The sequence below is a fragment of the Sceloporus undulatus genome, chromosome 2 (assembly GCF_019175285.1).
Source record: "Sceloporus undulatus isolate JIND9_A2432 ecotype Alabama chromosome 2, SceUnd_v1.1, whole genome shotgun sequence".
Classification (NCBI taxonomy): Eukaryota; Metazoa; Chordata; class Lepidosauria; order Squamata; family Phrynosomatidae; genus Sceloporus; species Sceloporus undulatus.
Genome location: NC_056523.1, coordinates 53,688,492 through 53,706,347, shown reverse-complemented (window position 1 = coordinate 53,706,347; position 17,856 = coordinate 53,688,492). Strand labels below are relative to the sequence as shown.

The window sequence follows — 17,856 nt, the reverse complement described above, 5'->3', positions numbered from 1 at the left end:
AGAGCGAGGCGGGATTGCCAGCTAGCAGCCAGCCAGCCAGGCTGAAGGCGCCGCATTCCTCGCCTTCTCCTCCTCGTCCTCGTCCTCGATGCTGGGCAGCAGGGAGGCAGCTGGAGCCCCGGGTGCCAGGCGGGGCCCCCCAGGCCAGGATGGCCAGCAGAGCCCGGACCCACTCCGCAGCAGGCGGTAAGTCCAGCAGGCGCCCAACTTTCCTCTCCTCTAGCTCTTTGCTTTTGGGGAGGAGGAGGAGGAGGCTTTCCAGGCGGATGCCTTTGCAAAAGGGAGCGCCCCCCCCCCCGGGCCCCAGGACCCCACCCCCCCCCCCCCCCCATCAAGGATGCCTTCCTCCTCTTCCTCTTCGCCCCCCAAAATCCGCCCCCGATCTCTTTTTCTCCCCGTTTTGGCACACGTTACAGGACACCCCTCGGCGCCCCATTTTTACGCACGGATCCAGAGCATTTCTTTTGGAAGCCTGTTTTGTTCTGCTTTGCTGGAGGAAGGCTTGCCTGGCTGTGTGTGTGTGTGTGTGTGCAGCTCGACCCACGCGGCATGCCGCCTTCGCTCCTTTCTTTCTTTCTTCCTTCCTTCCTTCCTTCCTTGATGGCCTGCGGGTTTTGGAGTCGAGGAGTTGGTGGGTGGACGGGGAGCAGGCAAAGTGGGGAAATAGGCAACCCCCCCCCCCCACACACACTCCAGAGACTGGGGAATGGGTGGGGAAGAAGGAGAAGCACAGAGGAGGAAGGTCTTCCCTCGGGGAGGATGGCGAGGCTAGTGGGAAGGGAAAGGGTGCCTCCAGCCCTTTTGCCAAGGGGAAGGGAAAGGACCGAGGCAGAAAATACACACACACACCCACACACTCACTCACTCTCGTTGTGTGTGTGTGTGTGTGTGAGTGAGTGAGTGAAGGAAGGGTTGGGGGGAGGAGAGGAGGAGGAGGAGGAGCAGGGCTTTTTGCTTGAAGACGAGCTCCTTGCGCTGCTGCCACCAAATGGGGCGGCCGCCTGCGGAGGGGGGGTCGCGGCGGGGTATGGCTCTGAGTATCTGAGAGAGAGAGAGAGAGAGAGAGGACGCCGCCGGCGCAAGGGAGCCAGGCTGGCGTTGGGTGCTCTCCCGTCAGCATCAGCAGCAGCATGGCCAGGCAAAGGGAGAAGGTAGGGCAGGAGCCCCCAGGGAAGCCTGGGGGAGAACCAGGGGTGTGAGGGGCTGCTTCCCTCCGCTGCAGAGAGGCTCCCTCCTCCTCCTCGGGCTCCAGGGGAAGCAGTCTGCTGCTGCACAGCCTTGCCTCTGCCTTCCTCCTCTTCCTCTGCCAAGGCTTTAGGGCAGCGCTGGCCTTTGAGGGGAGACCCTCCCTTGCCTTCTCTGTTTTTTAACAGGTTCGTTTGGATTCCATGCCTTCGCCCCTCGAGGGCTTTGGGGGAGAGGAGAGGGACCCTCTTCCTCCTTTCCTTGGCTGCCCCCTTGCCCTGTTCTTGTCCCGGGGCTGCCCAGGGGCTGCTCCTCGTTGTCTTGCTCTTGCCATCTCTGTGGTTTTTATGCCCATTGATTGTCGCCTTCCCCAAGGTTTCCTCAGCTTTTGGGGATCCATGGCGGAGACTCCCCTCCCTCTTTGCTCTTTCTTGCCAAGAGGGAAGCCTGGGCTTTTGGGGGCAGACCTTGCCAGATTTTTATGTTATGTTATGTTATTTTACCTTTCAAATGATTATTCCTGCTTTGGAGGCTGGCCGAGGGTTGCCTCCGCCTTTGGGGATAGGAAAGGGACCCCCCCCCCCCCCCAGTCCTTCTCTTTTTCTCTTTCTTGGTAAGAGGGAAGTCTGGTTTCTGAGGTAAATCTTCTACAGTGATGAGGATTGCTCCCCAGAGGGTGCCCGGGGGCTCTGCTGGATTTGGGGGATAGGAAGGTGGCCTCCTCTTCCTATTCCTTGGGGCATTTCCTCCCCCCCCTTTTTGGAGGGGCGCTTCATCTAAGAATGAGAATTGGGAGAGGAGTTTATTGCTTTTTTTGTCTTTTTCCTTAACACAGGGGGACTAGATCTCCTACATTTCAACCTTCTGTCGAAGACAAATTCCAAAATGTCCTCCATTCTGAGCATGGCTAAGAAGCATGACTTTACATTTCTAGGAGTGTGTTTAGCTTTTATTTGGCAATGCCCTACATTTCCCGGTGCCCTGCCCTCCTTTGCAGTTAGGACATCTGGCCACCCTGCCTTACTAGGAGGGAAGGAAGAAGCGTGGGCGACACTCAAACAAGGCAGGTTTGGCCTCCTGGGCATCCCCTTTGCAGTGGCTCCTGCTGCCTTCTCCCCCTGCATCCCATGATTCACTCCCTGGAGGTGCCTGGAGTTGCAGAAGTTTGCCTGGAGAGAGAGGGAGGCTGCTTTGGCATACCCTGGTCTGCCTCCCACTCAGAAGTCCAGGCTTTGGGGCTGCTCCCAGTGAGGTGGGAGTGCCCTGCAAAGGAGAGAGATCCTGACCAGACCTTTTTTAAACAGCCATACTCAGGAGCTGCACCCCAGTTCCTGGGAAATCCCCCCCCCTTGCATTCTCCCCTCCCTGCACTTTAGCTGCCCTCCTTCCAAAAGGAAGCCGCTCTGTTCTTGTTATAACTGCCTTGGAGTCCCTCTGAATGAGAGACCCCCAAGTCACCCTCAGCTCCTGCAGACTCATGGCTGTGCTTTCTCTGATTGAGTCTACCTATCTGGCATGCGGTCTTCCTCTTTCCTTCTTGCCTTCCACTTTAGCAAGCATTAGTCTTTTCTAGTGAGTCTTTTCTTCTCATGATGTGGTCAAACTGTGAGAATCTCGGTTTAGTCATCTTTGCCTCCAGGGAGAGTTCAAGGCCTGAGAATTTAGGGCTCTGGGACTCATCCATTAGTCCTTTTAGCAGTATCCTTGGCAGTCTTCTCCAGCACCTCATCTCAAATGAGTTGATTTTCTTCTATTCTAGCTAAATTGACTTGCCAGCATTCCCTCTGGTTGGAATTGGGGTGGTGGCTGCTGGCTGGGTCTTCATAGCTAGGGTGCAGAGTTTGTGGAGCACAATAGTCCTCCCCTCTTCTTTCTGATTCTGTCCCCATTCAGTCACAGAGGGAGAGATCTGTGTGGCACCAGGAATGATGTGCTGAATCTCCGGAGCCCCCCCCCCCCCCCGCTTTCCTTTTTGCACAGAGCCTGGATAAAACATAGAGCACCATCGGAAGGTTTATTCATTCATGAATTATTCTCACTGATTATAGTGTAGTTTAGGAGAGGTTCTGATGCTCTGCCACCCAACAGCAAGTCTCCTTACACAGATGATAAATATAGCTCTACGGAGTGAATAAAAGAGACTGTGATGGCGTGTGCATGTGTGTAGGTGTTAGTCATAATGCATATGGATAACCTTCCACAATAAACAAAGGGGAGGTTGTAAACCATCCTGAACCCTTTTGGAAAGGCAGGGCACACGTCTCAATAAATGACACATCTTTCAAATAAAAAGAAAAGCAGATTAATGTGGAGTGTAAGCAAAACTAGCTCTTGCTTGCCATGTTTCTCTTTCTGAATTGCTTTCCTAGAACCACTGTGCTAGTAATTGTAGTGTGGTGTGTGCATCTGTGTGTGAGTGAGAGAGGTATAGATATAAAATCTGTGTTTAACATATACACAGGTGTGGCTCTGATCTGTTCAAATGGAGAGCTTTGTGGGCTGGGTCCTATCAATAAAGGAATTTTCTATCATTTTCATGTAATTTTTATATATGCTTTCTGCCCATTGAAATTCTCTCATCACCATGGCAGTGTGCTTATACATTCTGACTGAGGCAGCAGTCCTCTGTACGTTTTACCTGAATAGTCTCCAGAAGCTTGTTTAGGATTGTTTTAGGCTCAGAATGGGGGCTTGTGAGGCAAGGGGTTATAATTTACATGCAATTAGGGATCAGGTAAATCAGAGAGAGATGTGCAATTTAACCTTCCAAGTTAAAGTTCCTATTTCTCCCCATGACCACATGCTTTGAAGTGCATCCTCTTCAATATCATACCAATTAGCATTTACAATCACCCTTTTAAAGGCTCAGCAGGGGAGAAAAGTTCAGATTATTAAACGCCTTTAGGAAACGATTTTCCTCTTGTTTAAGATAAAATCTGTACGCAAACAGACTTCTTAGAATACATTTGATTATTGCCCTTTCAGTGGAATAAAAATTATTCATCTGTTTTTGGAAAGCAAAGGGGTGGGGCTGGGGGGAGAGCAATATGCAAAGGATGAGCACTGGCTATTGACCGCATCAAAAGGTTATTCATTTGAAAACACCATTTCCCTCTGTATAGCATCTAATTGCTTCCTGAACAATCTCAAGGTCTTTTGTATGTACTCAGTGGGTAAAATGAGTGACTCGATATCTCTGTCTCAAGATACTGGTGACCAAATTATTCTGAGTGAGGAAGTCAAAAGAAAATTAGCAGGCCAAAAAAACTTGCAGGCTGAGGCAGAGATAATTTCCTAAATGGGTTGTAAAGCAAAAAAGGTTTTCCTTTTTAAAAAAATCCTTTGGTTCAGACTGTTTGCATAGTTCAGTTTGTTTAATATTAGTAAATTACAATGCTTGCAGTGCTGATACAGTATAGAGTCTGAGTGGGTGGGAAGGAAGTTTGGATCTCAAATATATGATTGTGTAACAGAGCAAGGCGCTATGAAAAATGCTACATGCTAATTTGCTGTATCCCATTCTGGATCTGTATTGTTATTTGGGATCTTTCCAGTGTCTTCCTTTAACCCCAGCTGTCTCACTGGATTAAAATCCCTTTGTGCATAATACATGTATATATTCCTTTGTGGTAGATTTTACAAAAACAATAGCCAGAGGCTGATTCTTGCCTTTCACAGTTGGATTACTGGGTGTTCCGTCCTATTTATGTGATACCATGGCAAGGTTTCTAAGAATGGTAGACACAACATCCAGTTCTCTTCTTTAAAGAGAATCTTATTCATACTTATATTCACATATATTCAGTTTTTAATAATGTTCACTTTAGTGAACTGACTAGCATGTTCCTTTGCAGTGCCATGATTTCCATATATTATGAGGAAATCATGGCATATGTATTATGCTAGAGTAATGTTCAATGCAAACAAAAGGTCCTAAATTCATGGGGGGGGGCATTTCCTCTCATCTCAAGGTTGTGGTGCTTGGTGGGGGGCACCTTTTCTAGACATTGAAGAGCTACTGCTGGCCAGAGTAGACATACTGGCTAGATGAGGGGTAGACCGATTGTGGCCACTGGTCAGTGTGGTGTTTCAGTGCTGAACTAGGGCTCTGAGAAACAAGGATTCAAATCCCCAAGGTGCAAGGTGCTCTTGGGCAAGTCACACTCCTCATCGTTATTATTATTATTACCTTTCCCCAAACTGGGTCTCAGAGCGGCTTACAAGATGAACACAGTACAATTAAAAATACAAAACATAAAAATAAATGATAGATTCACATTTGGGGCTTCTTAAATTGGAAATGACTTGAAATGACTATGTTGTTGAGAAGCTGGAGCGTGTCCAGAGGAAGGGGACCAAAATGATGAAAGGTCTGGAAATCATGCCCTATGAGGAAAGACTTAGGAAGCTGGGTATATTTAGCTTGGAGAAGAGAAGGTTAAGGGGTGATATGATCACCCTTTTTAAATATTTGAAGGGTTGCCATATTGAGGATGGAAGAAGCTTGTTTTCTCCTGCTCCAGAGAACAGGACCCAGATGCAAGTTATAGGAAAAGAGATTCCACCTCAGCATTAGGAAGAACTTCCTGATAGTAAGAGCTGTTCCACAGTGAAACATTCTTGGAGTGTGGCGAGTCTCCTTCTTTGGAGGTTTTTAAACAGGCTGGATGATCATCTGTCAGGACATGCTTTGAATGTGTATTCATGCATGGCAGGGGGTCAGACTGGATGGCCCTTGAGATCTCTTCCAGCTTGAAGGCAGACAACAGCAACAACACAAAAGTGTGGCACAAGGTTATTTTTGTGGTCTTTACCCAACCACATTTTTGGGGTTTAAAAAAGGATGGACTGCTCTTTCTGAGAGAGGCAGTGCACTTTTAAAATAAGTCATAGCATTACAAAAATATTTTTCTAAACCAGAATTGGACTTCTAGTCACTTCTGTTATATCTTTGGGTAAGTGTTTTTGTAGTCCATGTACACCTGGGACAGGAAATTGGTCTCCGTCTCACTGAAGTTTCTGACCGCAATTCTGGATACTCTAATGCTTCTATCTAACATGAGACTGTTCCATAATCTCGGAAAATAAGGTGTGTATATGTTGTGTATGTGCCTTCAAATTGCCGGTTGATTTATGATAAACCCATGAATTTCATAGGGTTTTCTTAGGCAAGGAATAGTCAGAAGTGGTTTGCCAATTCCTTCCTCTAAATTTAGTTTACAGCACCTGTTATTCATTGGTGGTAGCTCATCCAAGTACTAACCAGGGCTGACTCTACTTGGCTTCCAAGATCAGACTGGATCTAGTGCCTTTTGGATATTTAGGCCCTTGCTTTACCATAGTCATGTGTATATGTACAGCATATAATTTGGAATAGGACAATGTTAGCATTTTCACATCGCTTCTCACAGTATGTCCTTTAGGTTACAGGGTGCATTTTGATTGCTGTCTGAAAAGTATGCCTATATATACATTTTAGTCTGTGCGGAAGACGTAGTTATTAAGTTACTTCCCAGTTATTAATATTCTGTTTATTTCTCATGAGTAGAGTTGAGTTTAAGTACTGTGAGTTTAGACAGTAAACAACTTGCTTAAGTACACCAAGCTGAAAGTTGTTGTTATTGTGGGCCTTCATTTCATTGCCAACTTATGGCGACCCTAAGGTGAATCTATCATGTGGTTTTCTTGGCAAGATGTGTTCGCTTTTGCCTTCCTCTGAGGCTGAGTGAGTGTGACTTACCCAAGGTTACCAGGTGGGTTTCCATGGCCATGCAGTGTGTTGAACCCTCGTCTCCAGAGTTGTAGTTGAACAACCAGATGACTATATCACACTGTTCTACTAAGATGAGTATATCTCTTGCTCAAACATCAGGACAGCAGTTTTTCAAGAACCCTTTTTCTTCCAAAGTGGCTTACAACAGAGAAGACAGGCCTAGACATTTTATCTTCTCATTCTCTTGTCCTATGCTATCCTTGCTGGACCAAGAGCATGGGAACTGAATCTAGGCTAGACTTTTGAAGATGAAAGGCAAACCTTTCTGCTTATTCATGGGCTTGAAGCTTTTGTTGGGTTAAAAGCAGAAATTGAGTTTGTTGGGGAGGGGAGGGGATGGTGAGGAAAAACAAAACCCTGCTAATGAACATGTTGGGAGGAAAGGCAGACAAGGGCTTTGGGCTGTTGCTTTTTAATGTTTAACCAAGTGAAACAGCTTAAAAAATGCTCCCCTGTCTAGTGGTGTGTATTTGTGTCCCTCTCCCCCTCCCTCTGTCACCCAGACCCCCAGACAAGCAACTTGACCTTCTTGCCCTCTCAAAAAAAAAGGGGAAAGTTGGAGCAAGAATGGAAATGAACACCAAATACCTTATGTGATCTTAAGTTTGTCTTGGGTGCTGGAGGACCTGGATTCACTAACAGCCAGATGCTGCATTGGTTTCTGTCCTTGAATGCTTGGGTCAGGAACAGAGCTCAGCATCTTCCTGAATGAAGGCTTTTCTGTTGAGGAGCCCCACTGTTTGTTTCTTCTGTAGGCAAATGCACACCCTCCCCAACTCCTGCCAGTTGGTTCTAGTCCTGCTTCCAGGATGCAGTTATTGGCATTGCATCTGACTCAATTTATTTTGAACCACATCACTATCCCTAACAGTCTCTTTTGTAATAAAACAAATGCACACAGAGGCCCAGAGGCACTAATTACCTATCCGAGATGCTTATAGCAAGCCGACATCCATAGAAATTCAGCTGCCTTGCAGTATGTATACAGTTATCCTCGCAGCAGCCCTGAAAGATAGCACCGTCCTATTATATTTCTTTAAAATTGTGAAGTGAGGCAAAACTGTGTTTCTTTACTTTACTGGGATGTTTTGAGGACAAGTAAAAAAAAAAAACCACACCCACATACATCCACATGAACTGTGTGTGTCTGTGGATGCTGCTATGTCTTCATGCACATTCATGTCTCTTCCAAGGGAGGTGTCAACACGATCAGCCAGTCTTTCATTGTATCATGGCAGGATACAGGTGGGATCTGGCCCGGGGCAACATGGAAAACCAGTGGCAAGTACAAACTGGATTTGAGACATGCTGAGTCCTTGGTTATTACTGCAGATTTGCTATACGATCAGCCCTCCATATCCACAGATTATTTTATATCCATGAATTTGAGCATCCATGGCTTTAAAATATTTTTATAATATATACATTTCAAAAAGCAAACCTTGATTTTGTCATTTTATATAAGGGACACCATTTTGCTATGCCAGTATATTTAATGGGACTTGAACATCCATGGATTTTGATATCCACAAGGGGTCCTGGAACTAAACCCCGGCATATACCAAGGGTCCGCTGTATGTTGGGTTGGCTTTGATGCCTGTTTGGAGGCTTCTATTCAATTGATGCCATATTTGGTAGCTTACCTCCTGGTGAGTGACATACTGTGAGCATATTTTCACCAAGAGCTCAAAGTCTTTACTAGTGCCCTGTTGCTTTACCAAAGGCAAACAAGATGCCCTCACCCAGGAGCCTTCCGATAAACCATGCCCAAGACTGATCCCAGCTTAGCAGCTTGGCTTTGTTTACTGCAAGTACACAGTCATTTTTTTGCACAGACAAAAGTGTGAATGATAAATGTCAACTGGGAATGTCAGACACATGCTCATGGTTGTTTAAGAACATGTGTCTGTTAATACCTCATGTGTGCTGTAGGGAAAGTTGTGGTCTTAGTATCCTTAATTGCTGCATAAAATGTGAAGCTGCTCTAAAATGAACGAAAACCTTTAAGATTGTCTGATGATCCTGGGTCTTTCCATCTTCTGTTGCAGAATGTGTCAGTGGCGGGTTACAGACGGGCAAAAAGGGGTGTATTCATGACATCATGAAGGTAGAGCCTTCAGACGGGCCTTACCTGAATGCTGCCATGAACACGCCCCCCGCACGCCCCAAGCGGGAAGAAGCGGCATTAAAAAGGTGCTGCTTTTTTCTGCTTCTTTTCTGTTTGATGCGCAGCTGCGCATCTCTGTCTGTAAGCTGCTGCACCGGTATGTCAGAATTGCTACGCCGCTAATTTAAGTTGCCCATTTAAAAGCTCTGTGTCTGCTGCGTCGCATAATGAGTTGGGGTCCTGGAACATGCGCAGTTTGCAGTCAGGCTTTAATTGCAGCGTCAGATGCCATGCAGGTGTGGAAGCTGCGGCACAGCTGCAGCGCATTTTAAGACTCGTTACCCTAACCCTAACCCTAGAGTAACATGTACGCATGCTCTGCTTGGAAAGTTTGGACTTTAAAGTGAACCCCTACACACATTCCTGTGCCATTTTCACCTAACAATAAAAAACGCTAAAACTTTAAATATTTACATATGTACAAGGGAGGTGATGGGGGATGGCAGGGGGACAGCGGTGGCAGCGGAGACAGCTGTGGCTGCGCATTGCAGATTCAGCAGGAACGCGGGGACCAAAGGAGAGGAGGCATCTATGATGCTGCTGACACTGGCAAAGTGCAAGTGGACAAGGATGCCAACACCAGCTGATCACCAGCTGGCAGGAGACCACCATTGTTCTTGGGCAGAGCGGGGGAAAAAGTTTTAAAGGGGCTTGGGCACTTTAAATGTGCCCATAGGCTTTCTGCCGCCACTGCTTAGCGCTGCAGCTGCGCAGCTGCGCATCCGCCAGCCGGCAAAGGAAAAAAAAGCCCCATTTTTGGCCGCCCGTGCGGAAGCTGCCTCTCTCTTTGCAGCGTCCTCCGAGGCGGCGGTTTGGAAACTGCAGGTCTGAAACGGCCCCAGGTGAGGCGTCTTCACTGCCCCCCATGTGGAAGCCCCAACACCTGAAGCACGCCCCCGGGGCGGGCGGTCTGGAGGCTCCGTATTCAGCAGAATACACCTCCAAGACGTCTTCTCCTGCCCGTCTGTATCCCGCCAGTATGTGTGGCTAAGAAAGACATGGAACTCAACTGTGAACTGAACAGATTGTACCTCATTTGTGGTAGTGGGCCTTACTTATGTCTTCACTGTGGCACACCACATTTTTGTGGTAGGGTCCAGTGGGTAGAGGTTTGGTTTCTGCTGTGAAAAATCCAGATTAGATTTCCTCATGTTGTGGTGACCCCCACCCGATGGTCTTGGTTACTAAGACCATAGGATATATGTGTTTACCCATGGTTTTAGGCAACTCCTGTGAAAGAGTTATTCGACGCCCAAAGGGGTTGTGACCCACAGGTTGAGAACCATTGCTTTAGAGCTTAATAAAAATTCTTCAGTGAGAAAATCAGTCAGTAATGTTGGCCACACATCTCTGAAATAATATTTATTTGGATAGCATTTTATATGTCACATTTTTATTGCCCCTGAACCCACTCAGAGTGGCTGACAACAATATGTTATAAAACTATACAGTCAGGAAAAAATGTAATATGTTTTAAAAAAACAGGCAAAGAAAACAAATGAAACACCTTGTAAACAAAACATATATTTGGAAGATAAGCTTGCTGGAATGGAAATGGTGTCACCAACAGCAAAAGATACCCAGAGAGAGAGAGAGAGAGAGAGGTGCTAACACCGGGGGGGGGGGGGGGGGATAATTCCATGATAATGGGGCAGCCATTAAGAAATGTCCTACCTCTGTCCTATGTCTTAATATTATAAACTGTCCTTGTGTTGTAAGTGGACACATAAAAAAAATCCTCCTGATCTTAGGGAGTGGGCAGGATGGTATAGCAACAGCCAATCTCTTAGGTGTTCTGGAGCCAAGCAATTTAAGGCTGTAAAGGGTGTCACTGACAGTGTGAATTGTGCCTAAAGGCTAATCAGCAACCAATGCAGGTATCATAGGATAGATATACAGTAAGATGATCCCATGGATGAATGCCTGCAGTCATCCCTGCAGCTTCAGTCTGGATGAAACTACTGCTTTCAGTGACCCTTCAAAGGTAGCCCTACATAGGAATCACAGGAATCCAACCTGAATGAAGTAAAAGCATGTATTGCTCAGCGAGCACAGCTGAGGCATCATCCTAAAATCGGTACAGGCACTCCTGGCCAGAAATGCCATATTCAGTTGCAAAGCAGAATCCAGAAACACTCCTAATCACAAAATTGATTATCCAAAGGGAATAAAAATGTAGCCAAACCAAGCTGGATCCATATTCTGGATTCTCTCTCTCTATGCATGAGTATACCTTGTCCCAGTAATACCAGTCTTCCCATGTGGTATGTATCTGCAAGGGTGTGTTGGTAGTATTCCAAGGTATATTTTTAGTTCAACATGAGGGAATAGTGAGATTTGATGGATCTGGCACTGCACCACATGAAAGAAATAAGTTCCCTAGAACCTGTTCTAGGAACCTCTGCAGCTCTCTTGGGTTCTTTGGCAAGCAGCTTTCTGTCTGAAGGTAGAAAATGTAAAATCCTTCATTGGATTAGGCTCTTTGTGCCCACACCTTGAGTTGTAATTCTGGAATTCCAGAGATATTTTCTGAAAGAATGGAATGCATTTGCTGTTCTTTAATCTGTTTTAAGGAATCATTAGTGACTGGTAACTGAATAAATCTAGGAACAGACAATGGGTATTGCCATCTGCATTAATTTGAGATAGAGGTGCTGTTTATTTTGGATTAGTGGGATGGTAGATGTGTGTTCATTCTGGGCTATCTCTGGCCTGTTACAGACTGCCAAAATAAAGCTGCTTTGGGTCTCTTTGGAGATATGCTATTTAAATAATGCATGGGTCCTAAGAATCCGGAAGCTGCACCAAAACTGCACTCCAGTGCTTAGGAATGGAGTGTGGCTTTGGTGCGACCTCCGGACTCTTAGGACCCATGCATCATTTAAATAGTATATCTCCAAAGAGACCCGAAGCAGCTTTATTTTGGCAGTCTGTAACAGGCCTCTGTTACCCAAGGCAACTCTTCTGTTGGTATTTCCTCAGCTTGAACAATGATAAGGTGTGGGTAAATGCACACAACTTGTTTGTCTGGATATGTTTGGGTGGGTTGTTTGATCAAAAGCCATTTGTGGTAGGACTCCAAAGCAGATGTTTAAAAGGAAGGTGTACTTAGCAAATTCAGGTTATCTCAAGCGTGTGTAATGTTAAGAGGAGCAGGTCCAGTTTCACCCTGTGAAGAGCAGCTGCTCAGCACTTCTAGGGACGGTCAATCAGTGTGTTTAGAAAAGAGCTAAAGAAACCACACTGGTCCTTAGATAAAAAATCCAGTCGTGCCTGTGCATTTCTTCCTGGAGCAGCCATTACTTTTGGATGATGTATTTCTGTTCCAGGCTGACCTTTGCCGCTGTTTGTTTTGTGTCATTCCCCCTGTTCCGAGACCCTTTAAACCCAAGGCAATGTTTCTTAGATACCAAGGAAGCATTAATTTGCCATTCTTTTAATTTAAAACAAGTGCCATAGACATTATAGGTTTTGTTTCTCATTTAGCAGGGACATAAAAAGCACCTGTGCAGCCTCCTGTTGTTCCCTATGGAATAAAGTACTTAAATTCCCTTCCAGTTGCCAGAACAGTCCCTGTGCTTTTGAAGTCAAACTTCAGCCAAAATTGAATGTACAGTTCAGAAAAATTATTTCCTTCCAATCCAGTTTTGATGAATAATGCTAGATGAATTCAGAATATTATATAATTAAAGTCTGTTTGTAAGTGCTAACGTTTTACAGTCCCAAGATCATCTCAGTCCTTTTTTTTAAAACTAGATTTCGCCTTACAGATGGCGTTGGAGTTCACCCCCCATCACCCCTTTACTCTTGTTATACACTTGGCCCTCTGTTTTTGTGGGGGATCTGTTCCAGGAACCCCCCCCCCCATGCAAACAGAGGCTTATAGGCTTGAATGGGGTGCACCCCCGTGCACATGGCCTGGGTGTACGTGCCATTGGAGATAGCAGAGGTTGCCCCTCCATGGATATTCGAGGATGTGGATCCTAGATCTGCAAGTTAGGAGGGGCAACTGTATATTCTTTTATGCTGTGTATTCAGATTTTTGAACAAATGCAACTCTTTGAAACCTGTATTCTTTTGTAGCATTTCTGCTCAGGTTCTTTTTACAAGGATAGGATGCCCTTCCTCCTTTTAAGCATTGAGTGCCTTGAGCCTGCTTCAGTTGTGGTGCATTCTTAGCCTGTTTCTCTTTTCTTAGATATTCCTGGAGTTACTCCTGCTTTTATTTTATTTTATTTTAAAACCAGAACTGGTTTGGGATCTCTACTGTCTTTTGCTTCCCTTATTTTGTCTCACACTTGGTATGGTTGTAGCAAAGGTAAAATCATGATCACCACTGTCATCCTCATCATCCTACATGGTGTCATCACTGAGGATGTGTAGCATGCATTTCCCTCCCACTGGATACCCACTACATGCCCACCCTTGGCTTTGACACAGCTTTGCCTCCACGCTCTCAGTCCACTTCTTTTTTCTTAACTACTCCAAACAGGCTGCCTCACTGAGGTTGACAGCTTGCAGAGCAGCCTGAGGGCTCTCCCTCAGCTCTCCTCTGTTTTTTTTTTCAATCGCTCGCACACACATCCAGTACACTGGCCAAGTTGGCACTGAGATGGAGAAGTAGTAATCCAATTTGGGCACTTTAACTGCACTTTGCTAACTGTGCCGCTGGCCAAAGCTTGGGAACTTTAATCTGCCTAATGACCTCAGCTTCAGGGACTGGAGAAACTGATGGTCATTTGTTTTATTTGTTTGCTTTGCATTGCAGTGTCTGTTGGGGGTTGATTGGATGCTGATGTGGGGTTGCCAGAGTACAGCTGATATGTGGCATTGCAATTGCATCATGTAACTACCTTCTTATACCAAAAAGGGAGAGCCCCCTCCATACAATCCTGTTCTCTCCTTTTTCTCTCTTTCTCCCTCTTTTAAATTCTTGTAGAGACAGCATCACCAGGAAAGCCAGTTTTCTAGTATATCATTATTTTTCAGCAATGCTTAGACCAAAAATAAATAAATAAGGTCTCTCCTTCCTTTCTCTTCTTCTCTCTTTGGTTTCCTACTGTGTAATGTATAAAATACAGGGGTGGTAATTGCATTAAAATGTATATAATTATACCATACGGAAAAAAGAGCCTTGTTAATTGCACGGGTGTTTTGAACTGATAAGTGTTTGAATGATTCATGTTTTCTTAGGAGTTCACTATGGCAGAGCTGTCGTCCACAATGGGAGAAGCTTGTTTTCATATCTCTTGGAGACAGTGAACTAAACATAGAATATGAGCAGACATTCCTAGTTTTTGGGCCCACTGTGCCTTACTTTTTGTAAAAATATGTTCTGCTTGGGTTGTGGAGTTGCCAGGCTAAGAAGAAGTAACCAATGTTATTCACCTGTGTGCCTTGTTTGTGATTGACAGCTCCATCTTCAGCATCTTTATTCAAGAGTAAGCCCCACTGACTTCAGTGTTACTGAGTCCCAGGTAAGTGTACCTAGGATTGCAGCCTAGGTTTATTAAATCTATTATTATTAGTAGCAGCAGTACTAATAATAATAGATTTAATAAATGTAGGCTGCAATCCTGGGCACACAGATACAGTATTGCGATGTAAAAGGGTTTGTAGTGACAAAGAAGAGATGTTGTAATCTAGAAATAGCGTTATCTGTGAAATCCTCTTGAGTTGCTACAGTGCATTTTTCACACCTCTGCATTTCATGCTCTTCATTTTAGTCATTCCTAGAAGTGCAGGCATGCAGACAAAGAGTCTTTACTTGAATATGTTAGGCTCTGATCCTCAAAGCACTGCTGGGAGCTCTGTTGACTTGACCTGCTCTTCAGCGACATTATTGCTTCCATCCGTGATGTTGCAAAAATGGGGTTGTCACCTCCAGTGGGAGAACAAGCAGCAAGACATCATCTTAGAAAGCTAACAACCTGTTTTTCAGGCTGATGTCTCCAGTGAAACAGGAGAGAAGGGAGGCAGCATGGAACATACCCAGAAATTGTTGAAACTGTTTCCAAAACAGGATGTGTTAAAATTTTTGTGTCTTGTGTATGTTCATATTTTAAATCTTGTTAGCTCAAGCCACAGAGATGTCCGCTTTTAGCAATCGAGTCCTTAGCTCAGCATGTACAGTATCTTGTGGTTTCCTTTTGGCATCTGGAACCATGCGAGAATTCAAGAATGTGTGGATTGTAACTCTACACTCCATTTTTATTAATTGCTTACCAGAGCTTGCCCTTAAAGTAGGATTTTAAAACTATAGAAAAGTTGCTTGTCAAGAGAATATTAGGGCAAGTGAGAAAAGAAGAGCTGTAGCTTGCTGGAAAACAGTGACAGGAGTCTCATGAAAGAGAAGACAGATCTTATAAATGTACCATCCACAGTGCCTTCTTTATTCATGTGAACATAATAAGTGCTTGCTCTATTAAGACGTGTAGCTCTGTAATTTATGGGACATTCATTTTGCTTCAGGAACACTAATAATTTTGTATTTAACTGTCAACAAATATACATCCACATATGGTGACCCTATGAATGAGAGACCTCCATGTTATCCTATTATCAGCAGCCCTGTTCAGGTCTTGAAGACTCAGGGCTGTGGCTTCTTTGATTGAGCCCCCTATGGTCAGATACAACTTGACAACCTTCTCAACAGGAATACCTTTACCCTTTACCTTTTACCTTTTCTGTGACAGGCATGAAATATTTTCATGATATATCTGGAATACATGTAGGACAAACTCAGATGTTTGAGTGTGTGTGTGTGCGCGTGTGCGTGTGTGTTTATACACATGAGCCGAGACAGTTTGCAGCCTGATATGAAGGAAAATATGCTATGTTCTGTATATGATCTACATACAGAAATGAACTGTAAGTGTTCATTTCTGATGGACCTTTTTTGATACTATTGATCATGGTATCCTTCTGGGGTGCCTCTCGAGATGTGCTTCAAGGGCACTGTATTACAGTGGTTCGTCTTTTCTGGAAGGGTGGACTCAGATGGTCCTGGGGGATGCCTGTTTGATACTCTGACCATTATGTTGCTCAGGGCTCAGTTCTGACCCCATGCTGGTTAATATTTATGTGAAGTCTCTGGGAGGGGCCATCCAGAGTTTTAGGGTTGTGTCATCAGTATTCTGATGACATACAACTATCCTTTCCATCCAACTCCAAGGAAGTTGTTTCTTCATTTGACCAATGTCTGCTCAGTGTGGGTGAACAAACTGAAACTTAACCCAGACAAGACAGAAACAGAGGCTTTCTTTTCAGTCTCACCACCTTTGCAGGCACAATTGGTGAGCACTTGGGAGAGAGCCTTCTCAGTGGCTGTTCCCAGGCTGTGGAACTCCCTTCCATGAGAGGTCCATTTGGCTCTTTCCCTCCTGTCTTTCCTTTGGCAGGTGAAGATGTTTTTATTTAGGCAGACAGTTGAATTTTAACTTTGGAGTTGCAGTGTGTGAAGCGGTGGTGTTGGTGGTGCTGTGTGTGTTTACATGTATGTTGTATGTTAACTGCCCTCAACTCATGACAACTCTAGGGATGAGACATCTCCAAGACCCCCCCCCCCTTTCTCCGCTACTCTCTTCAGTTCCTGAAGGTTTGGACCTATGCATTTTTGATCATGTCTAGCCATCTGGCATGTAACCTTCCTCTCTTTCTACTGCCCTCTACCTTTCCTATGTCTTTTCCAATGATTAATGCCTTTTCATGATGTGTCCAAAATATGGCAGTCTCAATTTATTCATCATGGCTTCCAGAAAGAGTTTGGGCTTGGTCTGTTTTAGAACACATTTGTTTGTTGTCTTGGCTGTCCACGGTATCCTCAGCACTCTTCTCCAGCCCCACATCTCAAATTAGTTGATTTTCTTTCCGTTAGCTTTCTTCATTGTCCAGCTCTCATACCCATACATGGTGACGGGGAATATGATAGCTTGGATGATCCTTACTTTGGTATTCAGATTTATATAATTAAACTTTCATTCTTGTCCTGTTTTTTTCACAGCTGCCCTTCCCAATCCTAGTCTTCTTCTAATTTCTTGACCGCAGTCTCTGTTTTGATCAATATTTGATTCAAGGTATGGGAACTGTGACTATTTCAATTCTCCATTATTTTTGTTTTCTAGATGTTCGACATTAAGCCTACCTTGACACTTTCTTCCTTAATATTCTTCAGTAATTGCTCCAAGTCTTTGTTGGTTTCTGCTAGTGGTATTGTGTTGCCTGTGTATCTAAGGTTGTTAATGTTTCTTCTGCCAGTCTTCACTCTTTTTGCCTCCGAGTTTAAACCTGTTCTGCATACAACACACACACATACACACACACTGTTTTGAATATGTTTTAAGTCTTTTTAGTGTTTTAGTTTAAAAAAAAATTATATTGACATTTAATTCCTTTTTAACTTTTGTAAATTAATGTTTTAATTGGATCTTTTTAAAATTATTGTAAGCCACCTTGGATCCCTGTGACACTATGTCTCATTCACCCAACTGTTTTTCTCAGATGGCAGTACAATGAGTCTTTTAGATCCCACTGCTGCCACTAACATGTGATGGCTACCTCCCTAGCTGCCACCAGTAACTAATGGGGTGCTCTGTGAGATTTTCACTCCAAAAACCCTGGTTAGTTTTTTCTCATTTCACCCCACTGTTTTTCTTGAAATTGCATGGCAAGACCTGGAACTCTGATCTTTCACTCGAGTTCCTTCCACACTTTTCCTTTTCCAGGGGCCACT

At 44.7% G+C, this 17,856-nt stretch overlaps 1 protein-coding gene across 9 annotated transcripts in view; it reads left to right on the top strand.

Moving 5' to 3' along the window:
• The window catches only part of PLXNA1 (plexin A1), a 445,618-nt gene continuing 427,762 nt past the window's right edge, over positions 1–17,856 (top strand). For 8 of the 9 annotated variants that reach the window (XM_042453379.1, XM_042453376.1, XM_042453378.1 and 5 more), the window contains exon 1: positions 1–186. The gene's annotated coding sequence lies outside the window, so the exon portion shown is untranslated. Of the gene's footprint in view, positions 187–1,312; positions 1,374–17,856 lie in introns of those variants that run through there. The other variant, XM_042453374.1, reaches the window with a different exon arrangement.